General features: G+C 43.1%; 1 pseudogene; it reads right to left on the reverse strand.

Moving 5' to 3' along the window:
- LOC113625550 (guanylate cyclase soluble subunit beta-2-like) overlaps window positions 1-20,415 on the reverse strand; it is a 29,731-nt pseudogene extending 9,316 nt beyond the window's left edge.
- Between the last annotated feature and the right edge of the window lie 3,624 nt (window positions 20,416-24,039).

Here is a 24,039-nt window from a genome sequence, read left to right on the forward strand (position 1 = left end):
CCACTGTCTTTATTACTGCAGCTTTAAAATAAATCTTGAAATTAGGTAGTGTAAGTCCTCCAATTTTGTTATTTTTCAACATTTGAAACAGTCTATTTTTATTTTCCAATTTGTTTATCCTTAGTATATAGAAATTCAACTAATTTTTGTATACTGCTCTTATATCCTGTGATCTTGGTAAACTTACAAGATCTGGTAGTTTACTGCAGTTCCTATAGGATTTTCTAGGTGCACCATTGTTTGGTTTATGAATAAAAATAAATTTACTTTTTCCTTTCCAATACTTATGTCTTATTTTTCTTTTTCTTGCCTTATTGCACTGGGGTGGGGATTTTGGTATATTTGACTAGAAGTGCCCTTCTTTGAATTTACCCAATTTGGGTTTCTTTAGCTCTTGAATATGTGGGTTGATATCCTCCATCAGTGTTGGGAAATTCTCAACCATTGTCTCTTCAAATATTTCTTCTGACCCATTCTCATTCTATTCTCCTTCTAGTACTCCAGTGCACATATGGTAGCCCAATTGATATCCTGCAGATCTAGGATGCTCTATTCCACTTTTTTCACCCTGTTTTCTTCTTTATGTGTCAGCTGGAATAATTTCTATTGCTCTGACTTCAAAATTCCTGATCCTTTCCTCTACTGTGCCTAGCCGCTTTTAAGCCCATACATTGAATTCTACTGATTTCTGACATCTTGGTTTTCACTTCCATGGGATGGATAGATAAGTAGTGTATATGTATACCTCATCAGTTCAAATGTGTTGTTCCCCTTTTCCAGCAGATTCTTTAAAATATTTATCAAAGTTATTTTAAAGACTGTCTGATAATTCCAACATCTGGCCATCTCTGGATCTGCTTCTATTGACTATTTTTCTCTTGGCTACACACCACACCACCATTTTCTCATTTCTTCTTACAGCTCATATTTTTAACAATTTAATTGTATAAAAGTACAGTGGAGACTGAAATAGGTAATATTTACCCCTCAGAAAAGTTTATACCCCTTCTTCTGGCAGACTGCTAAACTGGAAACTGAGTGAATTGAATCTGTATTTTAGTTAAGTCAGGGCTTTTTCCAGAGATACTGTTAGATTCCATTCAGCACTTTTTTCTTTTTAACATCTTTATTGGAGTATAATTGCTTTACAATGTTGTGTTAGTTTTTGCTGTAAAACAAAGTGCATCAGCTCTATGTATACATATATCCCCATATCTCCTCCCTCTTGCACCTCCCTCCCACCCTCCCTATCCCACCTCTCTAGATGGTCACAAAGCACCGAGCTGATCTCCCTGTGCTATGCAGCTGCTTCCCACTAGCTATCTATTTTACATTTGGTAGTGTATATATGTCAATGCTACTCTCTCACTTCGTCCCAGCTTACCCTTCCCCCTCCCTGTATCCTCAAGTCCATTCTCTACGTCTGTGTCTTTATTCCTGTCCTGCCTCTAGGTTCATCAGAACCATCTTTTCTTAGATTCCATATATATGTGTTAGCATATGGTATTTGTTTTTCTCTTTCTGACTTACTTCACTGTGTATGGCAGACTCTAGGTCCATCCACCTCATTACAAATAACTCAATTTCATTTCTTTTAATGGCTGAGTAATATTCCATTGTATATATGTGCCACATCTTCTTTATCCATTCATCTGTCGATGGACACGTAAGTTGCTTCCATGTCCTGGCTATGCAGCACTGGTTTTAAATATTATGAAGGCTGGATCAGGACTTTCTCTCCAGCAGGACATAGGATCTGAGCACCACCAAGGTTCTGAGGACGTCCTTATGCTAACCCCAGCCAAGCTTCCAGAGCTTTGTGAATTGTGGGAGATCTCTTTCTGCTTTACAGCCCAACAGTGAGATTTTGGGCTGTCTCCTTGTTCTTCACTCCCACCTGGACTCTCTGCACCTTGGGAGATTTTTCTCTACCATTCTTCTCTGCCCCCAGACTTCAAAGGGTCATTGTAGTGCACTAGGTGAAGGTCAAGAGCACCTCAGAGCAACTTGTCTTAGTTCTCCGACTCTAACATTACCCTTCCATGGACCACGGCCTTGCATTTGGGAAAGGCCCACACTCCTCTAGAACTGGTGATCTCTCTCAGGTCTCCTCCCCTATCCCTAGCCTTTGACCAAATGAACCTATGCATTTGGTGAAGACCTGTGGGGAAAAAGTTGGTAAATGGGTACCGACTCTGTGGCTAGAACTTAACAAAGACAGGCTCTTTGGGATTCTAACCTGTTATTCCAGCTCCAAGGTGGCCATTAAAAGTTCACTAAACTTTTGCCGCGGAGCAGCTGGGCCCATGAGCCATGGCCGCTAAGCCTGTGCCACAACAGTGAGAGGCCCACGTACTGCAAAAAAAAAAAAAAAAAAGTTCACTAAACTTTAGACTGGTTTCTTCTTACCCTCACCTCTGGTAGATTACTTCTCCTGGGGCTCTACAAGGGATGAATGTAATCAGTCATGGGTGTCCTCCTCAAAAGGGTTTGCCACTTTCTGGAATTTGGTTCATTTATATTTCTTTGCTATGTGATTTTTAAATTTTTTTAACTACTGGCATGGAAACAGAATTCTCTTGCAGCTTTCAATATCCCAGTCAGACTTACTTGTCTTTTCATCTTTTCATGCTAGATTTTCTTTTCCCTAAAATAAGATTATAAATTTCTCTAGGAAAAAGAATCTACCATACATTTCTCTGAATCCTTCAAAGCACCTAGCACTCATGCATAGTGTGACCTCAGCAAATGTGTATTAAAGGTTTTATGAATGAAAGAATAAAAGATCTCAATGAATATTAATTTTAAAACTGTAGAAGTAGCAGCACAATTCTCTTAAGAGAGAGAATGTTTCCAGCCCTCTCCCCCACTTCCTTAAATAAACCCACATGATATACATTTTCTGGTGGATATTTAATGATGCTCTTAACTATGTCCCTATTCTTATCTTAGAATTGATAACATCGTTTCCTGTGTTTTTCTTGGTAAATCCACTATGCAAGTTTCCAGGAATTCATTGTTTAATTTCATTCTTTTTGGTGTAGCACTATTATTATCTCTGTTGCCACGCCTCCTTCACAAACAGACACACATGCTGTCTATTTACACAACAGTATATTTTCAATTATTCTTCAACAGCTTACATTAGAATTCTTTAACCAAAACACTTATCTCGTATCTGACCACCTTCTCTCTTCTCCCTCATTACCCCCCATCTTGATCTTCTAATTTATTACATTGGGGGTTTTATACAGCAGCTGTATCTGTGTGTTTGCAATGGGCCGGTATCATGGACATGAGACATGGCCAGCTTTTACTCTGAAGACTGCCATGGACACCATAACCAGGACCTGCAGCACTTCTCAGCTTCTAAATTATTGAGGTGATGGCGAATGTGGTGCACTTTCAGAATCTCCTACCTAGGGATTATCATTTGGGAAAATCCTATTCCATCTTATAATTGGCTTTATTTATTTTTAGTTGGCTGTTTATTTTGCAGATCTGACTGACAGGAGTGGGAAAGGGATCTAGATTTTAAAAGACTGAGACACTGCTCTACGCCACCGCGAGGCAGTTAGGATCAGCCGAGCAGACAGAAGACATTTACTTTTCATCACCAAACATGTCCAACTTTTACACTGTGAACAAACTTCTGTACGTGGAAGAGTAGCTTCCTGTATTCCTGTGAGAAAGGCGAGCAGATGTGTCGCTCGTGGCCACGTGCTGAAGGGAAAGCTATTCTGAATATCTTATGGCACCCCGGTGTCTGGACGGCTGGCTGGAGACAGTTGCACACCTCAGCCTGAGTTCCAAGCCTGTCAGACGGCATGCTGGATATACAACTTCCCTAAGCGAAGAAAAGTGGGCTGTTTAGTGAACCTGAACCACTTGTTGAAAGTCTCAAACAAAAAGGCAGGAATTAGAAGTGAGCTGGCTCCCTATGGATCAAGTGCTACAAAGTCAGTGAGGAGACGCGCTCAGCGCTGTCCTAGGTCATGGACAAAGGAAGCCAGTGTGAATCGCATCACAATCCCGAGCTCCACAGCCTCTTCTCAAATTTGAGAGAATAACATCCTGACTAATATCTCTATTACTTAGTAACATATGCAAGAGAAGAGACGAGTTGGGAGAAATGACCCATTTTGATTACTGTCACATACCCAGTAACCATCCGAGCAGACTAATAAACAGAATTCCACTTTTTTGTGCGAGGTGGCTGGTATTAAGCAAAGAACTCAGCTGCTCTCTGCCTGGATGGGTTCTCCAGTAACAGGATTCATCACTTCTTTTGCAGAAATTCTCATCCCCAAGGCAAAGTTAGCTATTCTTTGAGCGTGGCTTCCAATAGACACTGGCACACCCCCTACCACCATATAAGCATCAGGTTGTTTCCACCTGTAAGGAGCAGCGGTAAGGGGGGATTCAGAGGGTTTTCTTAATGCACTAAACACTAAATATTTTTGTCATTTTCCATGTATTGATAGAAGGACCATATTAAAGCTGGTGGTTATTTTCTAGGGGCATGAGGGGAAAGGTGAGAAGAAAAATGACTCAGGAAACAGCCATGAGGGAGCCAAAAGGGCTTTCTGCTTTTGATGGAGACAAGTCCCAGAGAAGACAAAGCTCCTGGGGTCATTGTATGATGCTGTGTTTTAGATCCACATTATTTAGGTTAGACTTGCTGCTGAAATGAAGGAGTACTATTCTCTGGGAAAACAGTATGCCCCGCAAAGGCAATCTTAGCATTGGGTAGTATAAGAGGATTTTTAAAAAATTAAAATCCTAAAATACCTCTACTTCCTTTTTAGTTCTTCCTCCCAACCCCACTCTCATCCACACCAAACCCCAGATCAGTGAGGGGAGAGGAAAATGAGGACCCACCGCCAGGTACGTGACCTGCCTAGGCACACAGGGACACGCACCCCAGAGCACCACAAGCTTACTCTGTAGACATCGTGGACACTGGTTAACCTGTCGAACTTGGAGTACATTAAATTCAGCATTAGTCACCATCTGGATAGGTTCACAGGCAGCACAGATGTTCGTAAATGTCACTATGTCGCTGAAGAGAATTGTGCAGGTTTTAAATTCTCCTGCAACATAAACCGGGTGTCAGTGATAGCCAAGGATGGAGAATACCAGTTCTACCAATTCTGTATTCAAGTGCCCTTTGGGAACCAAATCTGACTGTGCCTTGGAGTAAAGGAGCCAGAATGCCCATCACCATTCACCATCCACCCACCAGACATTTATTGTCTCTTATGATCTGGTCATCATGCTGGAGAATCTTATACTGTGAAGCAGACGGGGTCCCTGCCCATAAGGAGCTCCTAGTCTAGTGAGGAGTCAGAATGCAAACAAACACTCAATAAGACATGCAGAGTGGGCTTCCCTGGTGGCTCAGTGGTTGAGAGTCTGCCTGTTGATGCAGGGGACACGGGTTCGTGCCCCAGTCCGGGAAGATCCCACATGCCGCCGAGCAGCTGGGCCCTGTGAGCCATGGCCGCTGAGCCTGCGCGTCCGGAGCCTGTGCTCCGCAACGGGAGAGGCCACAACAGTGAGAGGCCCGCGTACCGAAAAAAAAAAAAAAAAAAAAAAGACATGCAGAGTGCTGGGGGATGACAGGATGGATTGGGTGGGTACGGGCTTACAGAGAAGACCTTGGCAGGTGGGCCAAGGCAGAGCCTGAATCTATGGGAGACCCAAAGGGAAGGGAAAGTTACTCGAAGGGGAGATTACTACCAGAGGCACACCTGCCCAGCCTCAGAAGCACCACTTCGTCACGTACCCTCTTGTTCTAGGGATAACGCCCTGCAGTACTGACCTTCACGGTGCCTTACCTTGGCGCTTGCTGTGCCCTTCTCCTCAAATGCCTTTCCCTCATTTTCTTGCTGAAATTCAGCCTCAAGGCCCAACTCAAGTGCCACACGTTTTATATCGGCCTTCACACGCACACCCACCCCTCTCTTTCTCTTCTGACATTTGTGTATTATTAATTTCCATATTATCTATGTTTCCACAGTAACTTACGTGGTGGAAAACGTACGAATTTTGGAGTTAGATGGACTTCTGACTGGTTTCCAGCTCTTTTACTCATAAACTGGAGTGAATTTTCTTAGCTGTTATGGCTAATAACACCTCCTTCACAGAAATGTTCAGAAAATTAAGTGAGAAAGCATACGTATAATGTCTAACAGAGATGCTGGCACAATAATTTCTCCTAAATGCACATAAATTTCCTTTTTGTCGGCCACCCCACCCCCATAAACGTATTCTGTATGTATCTGTCAAACCCACAAGACTAAGAGCTTCTTTGGGTCCCCAGGACCCGGGACAGCACCCTGGCAAGTTTCCATGCTTGTCTGGTGAATGAACACTCGCCGGTGACAAATGGAAAGTGAGTTTGGAGTAAACATGGTATTCGTCCTCCAGAAACGCCTTGTTCTCCCAGAATGGTCCTTAGAGGCACCCCATGATTTATTTAGTGTGTGAGTGTATCATTTTCAGTTGTAGTGAAGAACGCCCATCAATGGTCACTGCATTGTTTTTATTATTCTCAATGTAGAGAAAAGAAAACTAGGCTATGCAGCTGAAGTAATTAGACCAAGACCATGTTGCTTGCCAGAATCCAAACCCAGATCTGTCTGGTTTCAGAACCGGCGCCCCTAACCACCAAGACGCACTGTTAAGGGCAGGGCACTCCTCACCTGAGGCGACCTTTCTGCCTTCCTTCAGCTGGTTGGCCACGTGCTCAGGCAGCACGGCGTACAGCAAGGTCTCCGTTTTCTTCTCTTCGATGGCCGAGTGCTTGGAGAGGACCTGCAGCTCCTCCTTCTTCCTCTCCAGCTGGCTGGACAGCTCAATCTCCTCCAGGCACCACTGGTTCAGGAGGACGAGGTCCCTGGTGGTACCATGGGGGCGATGTCGGAAAGGTGCATCTGGCGCTCCTCCAGTTCATGCAGGCTGCGGAGCTTAGGGGAGCACACGTACATCATGCACCACATGGACTCCATCCAGATCATCTGGCCTTCCCCCCACGGAGAGAAACGGGACAATGCAGCATGTCACCTGCAGGCAATGACGCAGCGCACCAGACCACCACTCAGAACACGTCCTTCTCTCCACGGCACAGTTCAACTCCTTCCCTTTTAGCTGAATATCATGAGAGTTATCTGTACTTCCTGTCTCCACGCACTCCTCTCCCCATCTCTCCACAATGGCTCTCTCCACTCTGTTTTTTTGACCTTAAGCTGACTCCCGTCCACGGCCTCCAAGCGACCTCCCCCAGCACAAGTCTGTAGTCCTTTCCTCACTCAGCCCTTCTGCTCTTTGAGGGTGTTAAGCAAACCCTCCTTCCTGGAATCTCACTTCCTAGGACTTTCCTGACGCTGCTTTCACTCAGATCTCCCCCACCTCTTTTGATTTCTCCTTCAAGACTTTCACTCATTCTTTAGATGCTGGTGTTCTCTTTTCGCATTCCCCAACTACATCCTCCACCGGGCTGACAGAGAATCTGAATTTACAGAGAAACCTTGCTTCCTGGACTCAGGATGCCTATTATTTTTAACAATAGATGTTTATTATCTTATTATGAAAGCAGTAGACATTCACCGCAGAAAATGAAAAAAGTGGGGGACTTCCCTGGTGACGCAGTGCTTAAGAACCCACCTGCCAATGCAGGGGACAGGGGTTCGATCCCTGGTCCAGGAAGATCCCACATGCCGCGGAGCAACTAAGCCCGTGTGCCACAACTACTGAGCCTGAGCTCTAGAGCCTGTGAGCCACAACTACTGAGACCACACGCTGCAGCTACTGAAGCCCACGCACCTAGAGCCCGAGCTCCACAACAAGAGAAGCCACCACAATGAGAAGCCCACATGCCACAACAAAGAGCAGCCCCTGCCCGCCACAACTAGAGAAAGCCCGCATGCAGCAACAAAGACCCAACACAGCCAAAAATTTTTTTTTTAATTTTTTAATTAAAAAAAGAAAGAAAATGAAAAAAGTGGGAGAAAATAATAAAAATCACCCATAATCACATCAGAGATAATTACAGTTAATACTTGAGGGTATATCTTTTTACTACCAAAAATTGGGATTATCAGCCATCTTCTTGTAACCTCAATTTTTCACTTAAATTATGTAATAGGTATTCTTCCATAGCATTAAATATGGATAGGTATTATTTTTTCCTGGGTACATTGATTATACTGTATTTTACTTAAGCAGTAAGCTAACATTGATTATATTATGTCTATTTTATCATTCCACAAACAACATTGCAATGAACAAGCTTGAGGTACATCATTGTGCATAACTGTAGCTATTGTGTTAAAGGATATATTCTTAGACAAAAATATGCTCATGTTTAAGATTTTTGATACATATTGCCAAATTGCCCTCTAAATTGTGACAACTTACACTCCCAGCAATGACTGTTTTTTAAATTATTGTATTATCTATAAGGTATTTATACATGGATGTCTACAACTGAACTTGCCTTCAATCCCCACTGTAACTCTCCTCTTTTTTAATTCTTTGTTTTTGTTTTATTTTTTTAATTTAATTTTATTATTATTATTTTTATACAGCAGGTTCTTATTATCTATTTTATACATATTAGTGTATATACGTCAATCCCAATCTCCCAATTCATCCCACCACCACCACTCCACCGCTTTCCCCACCTTGGTGTCCATATGTTTGTTCTCTACATCAGTGTCTCTATTTCTGCCTCACAACTTAATTCTTTTATTACAGACATTTTTAGTTTCTACCATGAGCCAGGCACACTGTTTTAGGTGTGGAAGGGGGTACAGCAGCAACTCAAACTGACAAAGCTGCCCTCAAGGTGTTTACATCATGTCTTCTCTTAGTTAATCACACCTTTATGACCCAGTTACCTAAGCAAGAAAATTAATAATTACCCCAATAGTCTCTCTTTTTCAACCTCTACATCCAGTCACCAATTTCTGCCTTAAATCTGTTCCCGCATCACCACCCCAGAGCCACTTCCTGACTGCATTCAGCACTCAAAACTTCTCACCTGCTCTCCAGGAACAGTCTCCCCTGGCCTCCCAGACTCCATCTTCTCAATGCTCTGGTCCATCCTTCACAGGGCTCCAGCGTGATCATTCTAAATCTCAAATCTGATCCCAGTAGACACTTAAAAGTATTTCCAGTGACATGATAGAGCTCAAGTCCTCATCTCACCAGCCTTCTCTCCCATCACTCCCTGTACAACTCACTCGGGGTTCCCAGAACATTTCATCTTCCTCTCCAATGTCTCCATGGCTCTGCCTGTGTTTGTGCCTAGAATACCTGACTATTGTCAGTCCAATAGAAAGCTCAAAATATGTGCCCCCTATATCATATAAAATATGTGCCCCCTATATCATATAAAAAATTAACTCAAAATGGATTAAAGACCAAATGTAAGAGCCAAAACTGTAAAGCTCTTAGAAGAAAACGTAGGAGAAAAGCTTCATGACATTGGAGTTGGCAGTGATTTCTGGGATGTGACACCAAAACCACAGGCAACAAAAAGGAAAAATAGGTAAATTGGACAACATCAAAATTAAATGCTTCTGTGCATCAAACGACACAATCAACAGAGTGAAAAGGCAACCCACGGGGTGGGAGAAAATATTTGCAAATCATAAGGTGTTAATATCCAGAATATCTGAAGAACTCCTATAACACAACAATAAAAAACCAAACAACCTGATTTAAAAATGGGCAAATAATTTGAATAAACATTTCTCCAAAGAAGATATACAAATGGCCAATAAGCACATGAAAAATGCTCAGCATCACATCATTAGGGAAATGCAAATTAAAACCACAGTGAGATACCACTTCATACCCATTAGAATACCTATTATCAAAATAACCAAAAAAAAAAAACCCCGCCAAAAAACAATAACAGAGGATAACAAGTGTCCATGAGGATGTGGAGAAATTGGAACTTTTGTGAACTACTAATGGGAATATAAAATGGTGCAGCAGCTATGGAAAACAGTATGGAAGTTCCTCACTAAATTAAAAATAGAATTACCAAATGAACCAGCAATTCCACTTCTGGATATACACTAAAAGGAATTGAAAGTAGGGGCTCAAAACATTTATACGCCCATGTTCATAGCAGCATTATTCATTATTCAGAAAGTGGAAGCAATCCAACCATCCACTGACAGATGAATTGATAAGTGAAATGTACTCTATACATGCGGGAATAATATAATAATAATTCAGCCTTAAAAAGGAAGAAAATTCTGACGTATGCTACAAGGATGAACCTTGAAGGCATCACGCTAAGTGAAAAAAAGACAGTCACAAAAGGACAAATACTGTATGATTCCATTTATATGAGGTACATAAATCAGTCAAATTCATAGAGACAGAAAGTAGAGTGGTAGTTGCCAGGGGCAGGGGGAGGGGAAAACAAGGAGCTGGTATTTAATGGAGTTTCAATTTCGCAAGATGATAAAGTTCTGGAGATGGATGGTGGTGATGATTATACAACACTGGGAAGGTACTTACCACTGCTGAACTGTACACTCAAAAATGGTTAAAATGGTAAACTTTATGTTATATAAAATTCACCACAATTGAAACAAAACCAAAAACAAAACATGTGCCCTATTAACAGTAGGTCAGATGATCACGTTGCTGTATAAAGGACAGGCCATTTCAAGAGTACAAATAATTGCGCATGCATTCTAAAACTTTTGGTAACAGACCAGAATTTTATAATTATATATAAATATAATTAGAGTTCATGTCTAAACTAGACATGGTTGAAGAAATAAAATATATTGTTAACTATAGATTAAGCCAAATGGGAAAAAAAAATATAATGCTCTCAATGTAGTCCCCCAATTTTTATCCAACTTTTTTCAGGCAATTAGAAAACTGCTTCTTCCCTTTTTTGTCCAGTCTCCCAGAGCAGAAAGCAACGAGGAGGAAGGAGTTACTACCTCGGAGTTTGAGTGCAGACTGACTTCTCCATGCTGCAGGCATCAACTCCCTTTGCGCCTTCAGGACAAATTGTTGATAAATTTGCAGATGTTGAAGGTAACCTGGGGATGGACGATGGAGAAGTACTCATCTAATCGAATCTTCTGGGTTTGGAGTCCCGGGACGTACTTCTGAATGTTCACTGCAGCTTGCTTGACCCACAGCTATCCACAGAGGACACACATGAGACCACGGAAGAGACAGCAACCTGCACGTAAACTTTCCCCTAGAAATAGCATCCGCCCATGATTTGTGACTTGCTAGGGGGAAAAGGGCCAGTAATGGAATAAATACCATGGAAGCAATAAATATTATTTTAAAAAGCAAGTCTGCAGCTAATCTCTGAAAGAGCAAAGAATAATTGCATGAGAGTGCCTGAAAGCACAGCATTTCTCTGACTAACAAGAAACAGAGGTTAAAGCTCTCGATGGGGATAATATTTCTTCCCTTGCTTCAGTCCTCTCTGTCTTTCTGTCTTTGTGTCTGTCTCTGTCTCTTTCTTTCTTTGGAATTAACTAATAAAGAAACCAGAAAAAACTGTAGTTGGATCTGAGGCCCAGGTCTGGGTGAAGGAACCCATCGTGGAGGTGGGGAGACAACTTTCACTGCCATCTCCAGGGAACACACAGAAGGAAAAAACAAAATGAGCATGCTTTACATAAAAAGTCCAATGCCAGCCCAGGTTATCCAGAAATATTTAAATTAACTTCACTCTGTCAGGCTGCAGAAATCAACCTAGTCTTATGGAATAGTGTCATTAAATTTTTGGTTTCTATGCCCAAAACTTAAAAAGAAAGGGAGTGTTTAAGTAGATCAGAATTTTAAATGTTAATAGTAGTAATAATAATAATAATATCCTCATGGCATTGGGGAAAAGCCACAGTACATAGCTTTATAATCCCCTGGTTGTTTCATATAGGGGTGTTTGATTTCCTTAGTTAGATCATAAATTCTCTGCAATCAGAGATGACCCTCAAGTGAGTAAACATTAGAGAATCTGTATCCAGCATCCACTGGTAGGTGAAGATTTGACATGTCTGTGCATTCACATAAATATCAGAGGAAATCAAAATGGCTGAAGGCATTTTAACTGATAATTTTTGGACCAATTTATTTTGCCTAATTGCCCTTTGAATGAGTCCATAATCAATTCAACTTAATCAATTTTATCCATCAATTTTATCCAAGGAAATTGATAATGACCACACTTCAATGGTCACCATCTGTCACACCTCCCACAGAACAATGGCGTGAGTGGGCACAGGCCTCTCCTCCACCTTCAAGATGCAGAAAGAGAAGCTTGGTGGAATTGAGCCATCCATGGTAGCCACAAGGATGGGGGGAGTGGTCACATTTAGAATCCCACCCTGCCATTGCTACTGTGTTCTTTTGTCTCTAGTGATTTCAGTGTCATTTCCTTTTTCTTTAATGGCAAACTTGCTCTTGCACTCACTAGTTCAAATCCCTTGGCACTGCTCCCTTCTGTGCCTATCAAGAAGATGCGGCGTTCTGGTTTCTGGAGGATGCTACAATGAAAAGGAAGGCAGTGGTCCTGCCAAGCTAAATCCTAGCCTCCCAAACCCTAGGTACTCCTCAGGGACTTGAAAGGCCCCCCAGCCGTAAAAGACTATATGACTGGGGGCGCAGTGGTTAAGAATCTGCCTGCCAATGCAGGAGACACAGATTCGTGCCCTGGTCCGGGAAGATCCCACATGCCGCGGAGCAACTAAACGCGTGCGCCACAACTACTGAGCCTGCGCTCTAGAGCCTTGGAGCCACAGTTACTGAAGCCCGTGCGCCTAGAGCCCGTGCTCCACAACAAGAGAAGCCACCGCAATGAGAAGCCCACACACAGCAACGAAGACCCAACGCAGCCATAAATAAATTAATAAATTAATTAAAAAAAAAAAAGACTATGTGACTTACTCCTCTCCCCAGCCTATCCCCAGTTCAAGAGGGAAAGGGCCTCTTACTGATTCATCAAATACCACATGGAAGGGAAAAGCATCGCAGAATGTCTTCTCTTCAGTCCAGAGCCACTCGGGATAAATTGGTTCAAAGGTGTCCCTGAGATGCCCTGGATGGAGAAACAGAATCCCGTTCACAGGCAACTCAGGCCACCAACCCAAGAGAGTATCTCAAATGTTTCCCGGGCAAAGCGCAGTCCCCGCTGCTCAGCACAAGCTCCCTCAGTGTTTCCAGATGGCCACGGCAATTCTGCTTCCAAATTAAAACAAACAGAAAACTTGCTACCAGGTTGAGAAGCCCTCCTGCCCCCTGCCAAGTTTCTGCCCGCCGCTGAAGAGTTCCTGGGCCAATTGAGTGTGTCTCGCCATGAAAACAGGGCCGGCATTGAAAAGCTGACAGCCAGACAATGAGCTCGCGCAGCACAGCACGCACGCCCGGCCGGTGTCAGGGACATTTGCCATGGAGCTTTGGAGACTGACAGTTTTGGGTGGCACATGAAAATTTAACCAACAGCCCTATTTGGCAGGGGGTAGAGATTCGAAATGGAGCCTTTTTGATATGAAAATCTCCTAGACAAAGCACGTCAATTGCATGTTTGACTCGCTTGCCATGGCTTGAGGGACTCAAAATTCAGTCCTTTGAGCCCTGCAGACCTTCTCCCAGACGCATGTCATCACGACCCACGGGGCATGACCAGGAGTCTCCAACTCCCTTCTCCCAGTGCGCCGGAGCCCCTGTTCCGACTCGGATCTTAGGTGCTGATCGTGAGACCAGCTCAGCGCCAACAGGGGCACTTCTGAGAACCTAATGCCTTCATTTTGCGGGTGGAAGATGGAGGACTTAGGTTCCCCAGGGACAGAGCCAGAAATCTACTATCCTGGTTCTCGATCCAGGGTCCTTTGCACTCTTGGACACCATGATTCTTATCTACAGACTTCCGGGCCAGAAATACATCCCAGTCCCGAAGGCCTGAGGAGCTGTGGAAAATTCAGTGTTCTTGATAATATGTCAGCACTCATCCTCCTTCGCTTCAACACAGTCACCAAAAGGGGTTGATTCCAATCCCCTCTCCAGCGGCTTCCCGATTACAAGGAGAAACTGCGCCTCCAAGTGACCCCCAACACAAATAAAAGGGGCAAAGGAAGACAAGTTAGAGTTTGATGTTTTAAAGTTAAAAGCCGTGCCTGCCAAGTCCAAGCCCTGAAGAAATCAGTGACATCCTGATTATAGAGGACTCTGCCCATTTGTGTGCACAAAGCAATCATTCTGCTCTGAGAGCCAAGGTTGGGAGAAGAGCCCACTTACCTTTTCCAAACATGACTATGCTTCTCACAACTTCGCAGCTGGACTTTTTCACGGGACAGAGACACTCAAATATTTCTCTTTCATCCTAAGGAAAGCTGCCTCCAGGGCCTGCAAATGGCAGGGAGAGAAGCATACAGGTCTGGTCATGTGACAGGAGATGCACGAGGATACACTGTTCCTCTGTGATGGGGCCAGAGGAACCGTGAGGCCACACCAGATGAACTTGAGCAAAACTTCATAAGCCCCCAAATTGTTATCCAATTAATCCTCATGCTGTTTCTCCACCAAAGGCAGCAAGAACTTTTTACAAAATCTCAAGGTGAGGCTGGCAGAAAAATCACACAGAAACTTCTCTTCCTGTGGTTGAAGATCCTGCAGTGAAAAGACTCTGAGGTGAGCTTTGACTACTCTAAGATATAAACATTGTGTGCTCCAGGAATCACAGACTTCTCTGGATATTCGTATGAGCTCTACAGACACAGAGAGTTGTGCACCTAACAGGTGTGGTACCTAAACAGATAACAGTCACACCGCGAGCTGCAATTGAGGCAGCCAACCACAGGCTCATGAGTTGACTCCAGATCCCCAACTGGCCCCAGCTGCACAAGTGGGCACTCGGGACTTGAAAAGTCAATTTACACCATGAGAACTGCAAAATAAGCCACCAGATCCAAATTCCAAGGACTTGACATCGCCATTTTTTTTTTTACAGGTAAAAATGTTTCAGGCTAAGGTCCATCCCAGAGAGCCTTCCAATTTTTGATCCAAATGAACTTATTCCGGTGGTTCTCAACCAATAGTGACTTTGTCTCCTACCCCTACCCTGGGGATACCTGGCAATGTCTGGAGACATTTTTGATTGCCACAACCTGGGATGGAGGGGGAGAGCTGGGTGCTGCTAGCATCTAGTGAGCGGGGTAGGGGTGCTGCTAAACACGGACAGGACAGTGCCTCGTAACAAAGATTATCTGGTCCAAAATGTCAACAGTGCTGAGACTGAGAAACCCTGCCATAAATCCACAATTAGAAGGTCCGGTTCTTTGCATAGATTGTTCCAAGACTAGTCACTCCACCAGGAGGAACTGTGCTTTCTGAAGACACAGCACACTGGTACCTCTTGGTCTCTCTGGCTGTCCTGAGTGTCTTGTGATTCCCTTTGGCTTTGCCCTTCTCATCTGTCTGTGCGACTTCTGCACGATCAGAAACACAACGTGCTCCTTCTTCCCTGTCCTCTCCTCCTCTTGATTCACGTCAAGGATATCCATGGTCACGTCGATGTCAAAGAAGTCTTTGGCCACAGCCTCAGTGATACCTGCAGCAGAAGGATACCTATTGGTGAGGGATGGCGGAAGGCAGTTGTGTCAGCAAAAATCATAAAATAATCAGGTTATACAACTTTTGATAAATAGTCCAGAGTTCACCAAGCCCAGGCCCTGCATCAAGGCAGGCAGCATATGACAGATTAATAAATTAAACAACAATAACTTCAAAGCAGAGATTTACACACTGGATACTAAATATATCCCTCCTACTCTGATTTCTTTTTTTCTTTAACATCTTTATTGGAGTATAATTGCTTTACAATGCTGTGTTAGTTTCTGCTGTATAACAAAGTGAACCAGCTATACATATACATGTATCCCCATATCCCCTCCCTCTTGTGTCTCCTTCCCACTCTGCCTACCTCAACCCTCTAGGTGGTCACCGAGCTGGTCTCCCTGTGCTATGTGGCTGCTTCCCACTAGCTATCTATTTTACATCTGGTAGTGTATATATGTCCATGTCACTCTCTCACTTTGTCCCAGCTTACCCTTCTCCCTCCCTGTGTCCTCAAGTCCATTCTCTACGTCTGTGTCTTTATTCCTGTCCTGCCCCTAGGTTCTTTAGAACCTTTTTTTTTTTTTTTTAGATTCCATATATATGTATTAGCATAAGGTATTTGTTTCTCTCTTTCTGACTTACTTCACTCTGTATGACAGACTCTAGGTCCATCCACCTCACTACAGATAACTCAATTTCGTTTCCTTTTACGGCTGAGTATTATTCCTTTGAATATATGTGCCACATCTTCTTTATCCATTCATCTGTCAATGGACACTCTGGGTCTGGTTAAGCCACCTGCGTAGCTGGTACGATGTGGCACAGACCACTTCTATCAGAGTAGTAATGGAGAAGCATCTTCCTGTCTGCTCCTCTCTCCACACAAAACGATGGTGCATTCATCTCCCAATTAAAAGACACAGCATATTTTTCCCAGTGGATACAATTTCTCTAAATTATGCTTTTGAGGTTTTGTGAAACTTACTCATTACATCATGCAGAACTGTATCCCCAAACCCCCTCCGATCACATAAAAATAAAATCTACCATGGTTTCAGCCCCTAAAAGTCAGGAATTTTATATTATACCTAATCACATAACCAACTCTATATGGCAAGCATTAGCTCCACTGTAAAGAGGAGGAAACTGAACCTCAGGGAAGTTAAGGCCAAATTCATGGTAGAACATCTTAACACCCAAATGAACCTTTCTGCCATGCCATGCTGCTTCTACCTACACTCCAAGGAGTGGATGGCTGCCATTCTTGGCCTGTGACTAAGGGACCATGAGCATCTTTACTCTGAAAGATCAGGGTCTCAGAGGAATTGGCAAGTGGAGAACAGTTCACCTCTTGTTCTGGAAGGATAATGCCATCTGTGGTGCAAAGTTGCATGTCTGGAAAATCAAGGATACATCAGAAGAGATCATCTTTCTCCAGGAATAAATGTTGACATCAAGTGTGTACCATCTCATGGGAGATTATGTCAGGACATAAGGATAAAGGCTTTGCCTGGGGGAATCCCTGAGAGAAACAATTTTCTCTCCCATTTGATTAGTAAGCAGCTCAGCACCCTGGCTCACAGCTTTTGGTCTGAGTGAGAGAAGAGATTAAGGAAGTGTGTTCCTTCTGAGATTTTTGTTCTCTTCCAAAGTGGTGGTGGTAGTGGGGGCTGGAGGGGGAGTAGGGAGGAGGTAGTGGGGGCTGGAGGGGGAGTAGGGAGTAGGGAGGAGTAGGGAGTAGGTAGTAGGGGGATGCTAGTTAAAATGAAAGTTTTTTTGCCAAGTATTTATCTTTCCAAAAGCATATACAAAGAGAAAGTACGTATTTGTGTGTTTACATTTTGACCGAATCTAAAGATTTGAGGCAGCACATATAAAAAGCATATGATGAAACAGAAAATTAAGTTATTTCAAAAAATTATATCCAAACCCTACATAGCAAAAAAATAATAATAACAGAGTACAAAAGGGCTGAAATTAAAATCCACAAGCTTTTGCTACCATTTCCACCCTCACTCCTCACCCTAGCCTAGGCCACTTCCTAGACATACTTCTCGAAGTTTGTGCTTTTAATCCTTCTGGTCAATGTCTCCAGCTCTCTAAATAATAAGATTATACTTTTATTTTTAAAAATTGAAATAGGGTTTTATAAAAGTGGAGAACTAGGGCAATGAGAACATAATGAGAAGTCGACCAGAGCATGGTCTTTGGAGACGGATGCACTTGGGGGTGGGTCCTGGCTCGGCCACCACAACCTGGGCAATTTGGGACAGTTACTTGACCTCTCTGGACCTCAGTTTTTTCATCTGTATAATGGGAAGAATAAGAGTACCTAATCTTAGGGGTAAGAGGATAATTCAATGTTTATACATGAGTTAGCCCAATATCTGTCTCATAATTGGCCCTCAAATGAAGGTTAGCTAAAAAATAACAAGATTAAAGGCACAGGTAAAACCAGAAATGTAAGCCTTAAGGTACTGCGAAATTACTAGAGACAGACATAAAGAAAAAGCCAGGTTTATCTTACTGTATTTTTACCTAAAGAGATAATCTATAACCTTTTGTCCAGTAGAAAGTACTATACAACAATCAGATATCATTGCATGTATTTTATTTCAGCTTGTGTGTGTGTGTGTATAGTATATTTATATATTTTATTTATCTCATTATGTGCAAAATGTCCTTACTGACCCCAGAGAAGTTCTAGCCTATTGCTTCTCTAACACTGGTTTTAGCATATGAAGGAATGACTATCAGAGGAGGGGTAGCAGGAGTAGGCATAAAAACAATGGACTTGGGACTTCAGAACCTTGGTTCCTTTCATCTTATTCCTAAGAATGACAATAATATTGTGAGAACAATAACTGGAACATAATAGAGATTCCACAATATTTTTATTTAATGAATAAAAAAATATTAATATCTTCTGCAGAACTGTGACTTAAAATATTAGCCCAATTTTCAAATGAAAGATGTGATATTTATAATACTATGGAAGATTACTTAAGGGCCTTAATTGTATTTCTTTCCATACTAATTGTAGTGCTTTAGCAGAGAAATTTGAAAGGAAGTTGCCATATGAATTACTGTAATTTTAAAACTGGCCACACAGAAAAGAGAGGAAGAAAACATAAAGGAAGGAAGTTATTAAACATGGAATGCCTTATCTGGACTGATTACAATGCTAGAGATTTCTACATGTTATCTCCTGTAATCCACACATCACTAATGGAGTAAATTTTTTGTTCCTATTCATTCCTTTTTGTCTCTCTGTGTGTCCAATGCCTAAAAAGTACTTGGCACATAGTAGGTACTCAATACATATTTATTAAACTAATAAGTGAAAAAAATTGAAGACCAGAGAGGGCAAGTAACTTGCCCAAGATCACACAGCTAGGAAGCTGCAGAGCTGGTCAGACAGCATCATAGGCTCATGTGACCCCACAGCCAGGGCTCTCTTCACTCCCTCTTCCTGAGTAGTTCACATGATAACAACAGGACGGATCCGACTACTCATCCTACTTGAAGTCAATTAAGTCACCAAGCCTCTTATTCCTTGCTTGAAAATTGGAGGAAATAACTGTTTTCCCATTTAACACCTATGAGGATACATTGTGGTTCATGAGGCACTTTCACATTCAGAATCCCACTTTCTCCTCATGACTACCTGTCAAGGGTAGTTATGAGCATTCAATATAGAAACGGGGAAGAAACAGCTTAGCAAACTCTGAAGGGCCCTAGAAACAAATATTAACGATTTTATATAAAATAATAAACTATTATTATGATATATGCAAGTGCCGCTTTTCCTTTTCAATGAAGCATTTTCTTTTTTAAAAAAGAAAAGGGAGTCTGGCCATTTAAATTTCCAATGATCTCTACAAACAAGAAAACCAAGGACTGAACTCCAGAAGGACATATCCCAGTAGGGAAATTAGTTTAGCACCTCAGGCAGTCACTTCGTGGGTTAATCAGAGTTGGATGGTTTCCGATTCCGGCTCTTGGCCCTGTCAAGTCTTTCCTTCTAATACATGAATAAATGAATCTGGCTGCACAAGTTATTTATCAGCTCCTTCCAGGCCAGGAAACCTGAGGAGGGATTTTGCAAATCCACTGAAACCTGACTGGCTCCCAGCCTTTGTTCCCATTGTGATCAATCTTCTGGATTTAAAGTCAACCCCCCCACCAGCCGCCATCAGAATAGGCCCTCCCCCATCACAAAGGCGACCTCTCCAGCTTGCCCTGCTTTGATTCTTGCCGGCCAGTTTATAAAAATGGGCAACAGGTTTTCATTTTCCATTCCTTCCCCCAGAGAACTCAGCCCACCGATGCCGCGAACCGAGCATTCCACAGGCCCCTGGCAACTGCACCCTCTTGGGGGAAGCGGTGAGATGGCCCAGAGCTGCTAGAGTCACCTGCTTCTTCTCAGGGCCAGCAAGATCAGACCTAGATAGGCTTACCTGATAAGGGAGCGCCAGGTAACTCTGGAGGGCATCTAGGTTTTCAATAAACTCCGTGAGAGGGGCTTCCCTGGTGGCGCAGTGGTTGGGGGTCCGCCTGCCGATGCAGGGGGCGCGGGTTCCTGCCCCGGTCTGGGAGGATCCCACGTGCCGCGGAGCGGCTGGTCCCGTGAGCCATGGCCGCTGGGCCTGCGCGTCCGGAGCCTGTGCTTCGCGGCGGGAGAGACCACAGCAGTGAGAGGCCCGCGAACCGCAAAAACAAACAAACAAACAAATAAAAAAATAAAATAAACTCCTTGAGATTTCCTCCCAGTGTCCGTAACATCCGGTCATCGCCAGCCATCTTGCAGGATTTAAAGACGTATTCCCCAAAGAGTTTCAGAATGGCTTCCATGCAGACACCTGTGGAATCCAAAATAAAAGCACCGGCCGGCCAGGTATTCATTCGCTTCCAAAGGGTTCCAATCCCAGCTCTGTGATACGTTTCTGAATTCTCTCTAAGGCTTCACTTTCCTCATCAGTAAATGCCAATAATACCATCGAGGTCACGGGGCCACCACGAGAAGCCCCATGCAGACTGGCATCTAGTAGGTGCTCGTTAAATTGGTGAGTCCCCCCCAGTCCTACCCTGGTCTTTTCCGTGTCTCCCATGGCAGAAATTTCTCTAGAATCCAGAAGGGGGTTCAAAGCTGTCAGTTTCCTGTGACAATCTCTCCTGCCATCTTTAGACATCTTTGAACACAACGGCCATTAAATGAACTAAAAATCTATCTCTGAGAAATAATTAATATTGCAACTGAAAAACAATACCAACAAATTCATACTATATCAATTGAGCCAGAAGAGGATACCAAATATTTGCAATGGTTTCCCCTTTCTCTCTCATCTCCTCAGCATCCTAGTCTTGTTTTTTTTTAATGATAAGACCAATTATGCAAATATTTATTTTTAGGATCTTTATATGCTATTTACTCTTTTTTTATACAGCAGGTTCTTATTACTTATCTATTTTAAACATACCAGTGTATACATGTCAATCCCAATCTCCCGATTCATCCCACCACCACCACCACCCCGCTTTCCCCCCTTGGTGTCCATACACTTGTTCTCTACATCAGTGTCTCTATTTCTGCCTTACAAACCGATTCATCTGTACCATTTTTCTAGATTCCACATATATGCATTAATATATGATATTTGTTTTTTTCTTTCTGACTTACTTCACTCTGTATGACAATCTCTAGGTCCAGCCATGTCTCTAGTCTTCTTTTCAGGGCAGTTTTTACATTACATCCTCCACAGAAATTTCTCTGACTATCCTACATCACACTGACGTCTCTCTTCCTAAGGGCTGCATTTTTCTTTTCTTCCTAACTGTATGGTAATTCTGAAGGGCAGTGACCTCACACTACATGTTTTCTGAGCTGGACACAAAGTGGGTGCTTGAGAAATCCCTGGGGGTAAGTTTTCGGTGTGAGCGGGGCTATTGCCGCATCTGCTCTGCTGGACTAGGTTGTGCGCCATCATTTGCTTTATGGAGGGCCATGGAGTGTTTTTAAAGAATGCTTTTTATAGTTCCTGAAACCGTCATTAATCGATGTTATTTCACTTAGTGCTTGCCAAAATCTTGTAAGAGAGATCACCTTATTAACATGTCCCCTTTTTCACAGGTGAGACCGTGGAGGCTGACAGTCACCTATGTGAATTGACCTAAATTACCCAGGGTGGCAGAGGCTCTAACTCTAAATGTGGTGCTTTTTGTGCCATATCCCACAGCCTCTGGAGCAGCAGTTAGAGAGCAAAGGAGTCTCCCCCCCAAGGTAGGGACTGCTTATAGGTTTTCATTATTGATACAGGAGACAGCACATCCATTCTCCGTGAGAGAACACTCTCTTATTTAGGCTGGTGTGGTGAATCACGATAGGTCCTGAGGGCCGGGAGAAAGTCTGGAATACCCAGGCTGATGGGAGACCTGCCAGATTCACAGTCACCAGAATCCGTGGCTGGACCCTTGCAGGTTCTATGAGGCTCTGGCTGGGCCTAGAATTCACAAGTGGCTTTCAGCTCTCCAATTCCTACGCTCTCCAGGACCAATTCCTACGGGAGCGGCAAAGGGTCCGAGGAGGTCTGGGCACTTTCCAGCCTCTCCTTGCTTCCTAGGATGGCCTGAGCAGCAGCTTTCCTGCAGCTCATTGTTCACAGCCAGACGGTTGGACAGATCATCGTTCTGCAAGCTGAGCAGAGCGTCCCCACTGAGTTGGTCAGGTCTCATCGGAGATGAATTATGTATACGTCCCCAAAATGTATTAGCCAGGTCTTCAGGATGCAAACGAAGCGTGGACCGTAGGGTGGGTGTGGTATGCGGCTTGTGTTAATTGCCTCTGCCGGGTTCTCTGCTCGTGGGTCCATCCCTAGCTGGATGCAGGCAGGTTTGTCTATAACAGCAATCAAGAGCCACCTGCTAACCCCCAAGGGAACTGGAATAATAAATTCCACTCCTGTCTTTCCCAGTGCTGATGAACCCCTGGGAGGAAAACTCCTGAAAAGTACATGGACACGTGTGGAATTGTTCCTTCCTCTTTCCTCCTTCCACCCCTCCTTTCCTGCTAAATCTAGCTTGTTCAAGCTGAGGAAAAAGAAAAAAACAAAAAAAAAAAAACAGCTATGCTGCGCATCCCCTAGGCTGGAGCTCTGAGCAGGTGCATCCTGTAACCCGCTGGGAAAGTACAATCCCAGAGGCCTCCCCATCCCAGGGACCTCTCTCAGGTGGACTGGGCTGTCTGCAAGACCAGCAAAGTTGTATTAAAGTGGCAGTGGCAGCCTTGTGTAGAAAGACTGTCTGCTTGACTTTTAGGTCTATAAACATGCAAAAATCCATGAAGTTTCTTGTTCCAGACACTGGTTATTTTGTCTCTGGGCACCCAGCTCTTTTCATAGGAAGGACATCTGGCAGAGTGGCCGACTCTTCCTTGAACAAGCATCTTGGGTTTGGGTGTGGTCTTTTCCATCCGTGCTGGGTTTGGGGCTTCCTGTAGGATTTGTAGTTGAGAATGCTTGTCCAGCAGAGGACAAAGGTCACTTTTCAAAACCAACACCTGAATAGTGTAGTTATACAGTTTCCCCTCAGTGACCCTAGGATTCCACGAGTTTTCTAAGTCACAGGGGGTCAGAAATATATAGGAAATGCCAAGAAAATGCAAGACAGAATGAAACACAGATCGTAGATGCCTTAGCATATGTTTTGATAGTGCAAAGGAGAGTCTATAGCATGCTTAGTATTCTATCTTTCGTGTAGCAAATAAGGGGAAATAAAGAAATATCCACCTATCTACTTATTTGTACAAAAATAAACACAAGAGACTATTGAGACTTTATCTACAGGGCACTGGGAATGGGTAGAGATGTTAGAAGGGTTATGGAGAGTGTGTGTATGCAGGTGGTGGGGAACTTCTCTGAGTGTAACTTTTTGCAGAGTTCTGGTTTGCAGAATCATGTTAATGATTCATACGCTTACATTAAAGAAAATAAGATCAATAAGGATAGGGAAAACTCTAAGATGGAATACAAACAGAAACATAATTAACAAAACAGTATTTCAACAGAAGAGTTCTGAATAACCTAATTGCCCAAGAAAAAAATAACCCAGTAAAATTTGAACATGGTATTTAGACTTTCTCCTTAGGCTAAAGAAAAAACAAAATTTAAACAAATATTTGACTGTAGCGAGTAGGCTTCCTTCTCACAGCAGTATGGGTCAGCAATTCTGAAACGATTTTCTAAACACTCAAGGATGAAACCTGTAAGTAAATACGTGGTAAATGATGGGAAGCAGCTTTCTCATTATGCGAGAAAGAAGACTAGAATGAAGCTTGTGGTGTAGGTTAGGAAATCTACCCTAAGAAGACCACAAAACCCATCACAGTTTCAGATAGATGGATAGAAAGGAAGAAAGAGAGGGAGGAAGATG

Source organism: Aethalodelphis obliquidens, unplaced genomic scaffold (assembly GCF_003676395.1).
Source record: "Aethalodelphis obliquidens isolate GAN/ISIS:26980383/991018 unplaced genomic scaffold, ASM367639v1 scaffold16, whole genome shotgun sequence".
Classification (NCBI taxonomy): domain Eukaryota; kingdom Metazoa; phylum Chordata; class Mammalia; order Artiodactyla; family Delphinidae; genus Aethalodelphis; species Aethalodelphis obliquidens.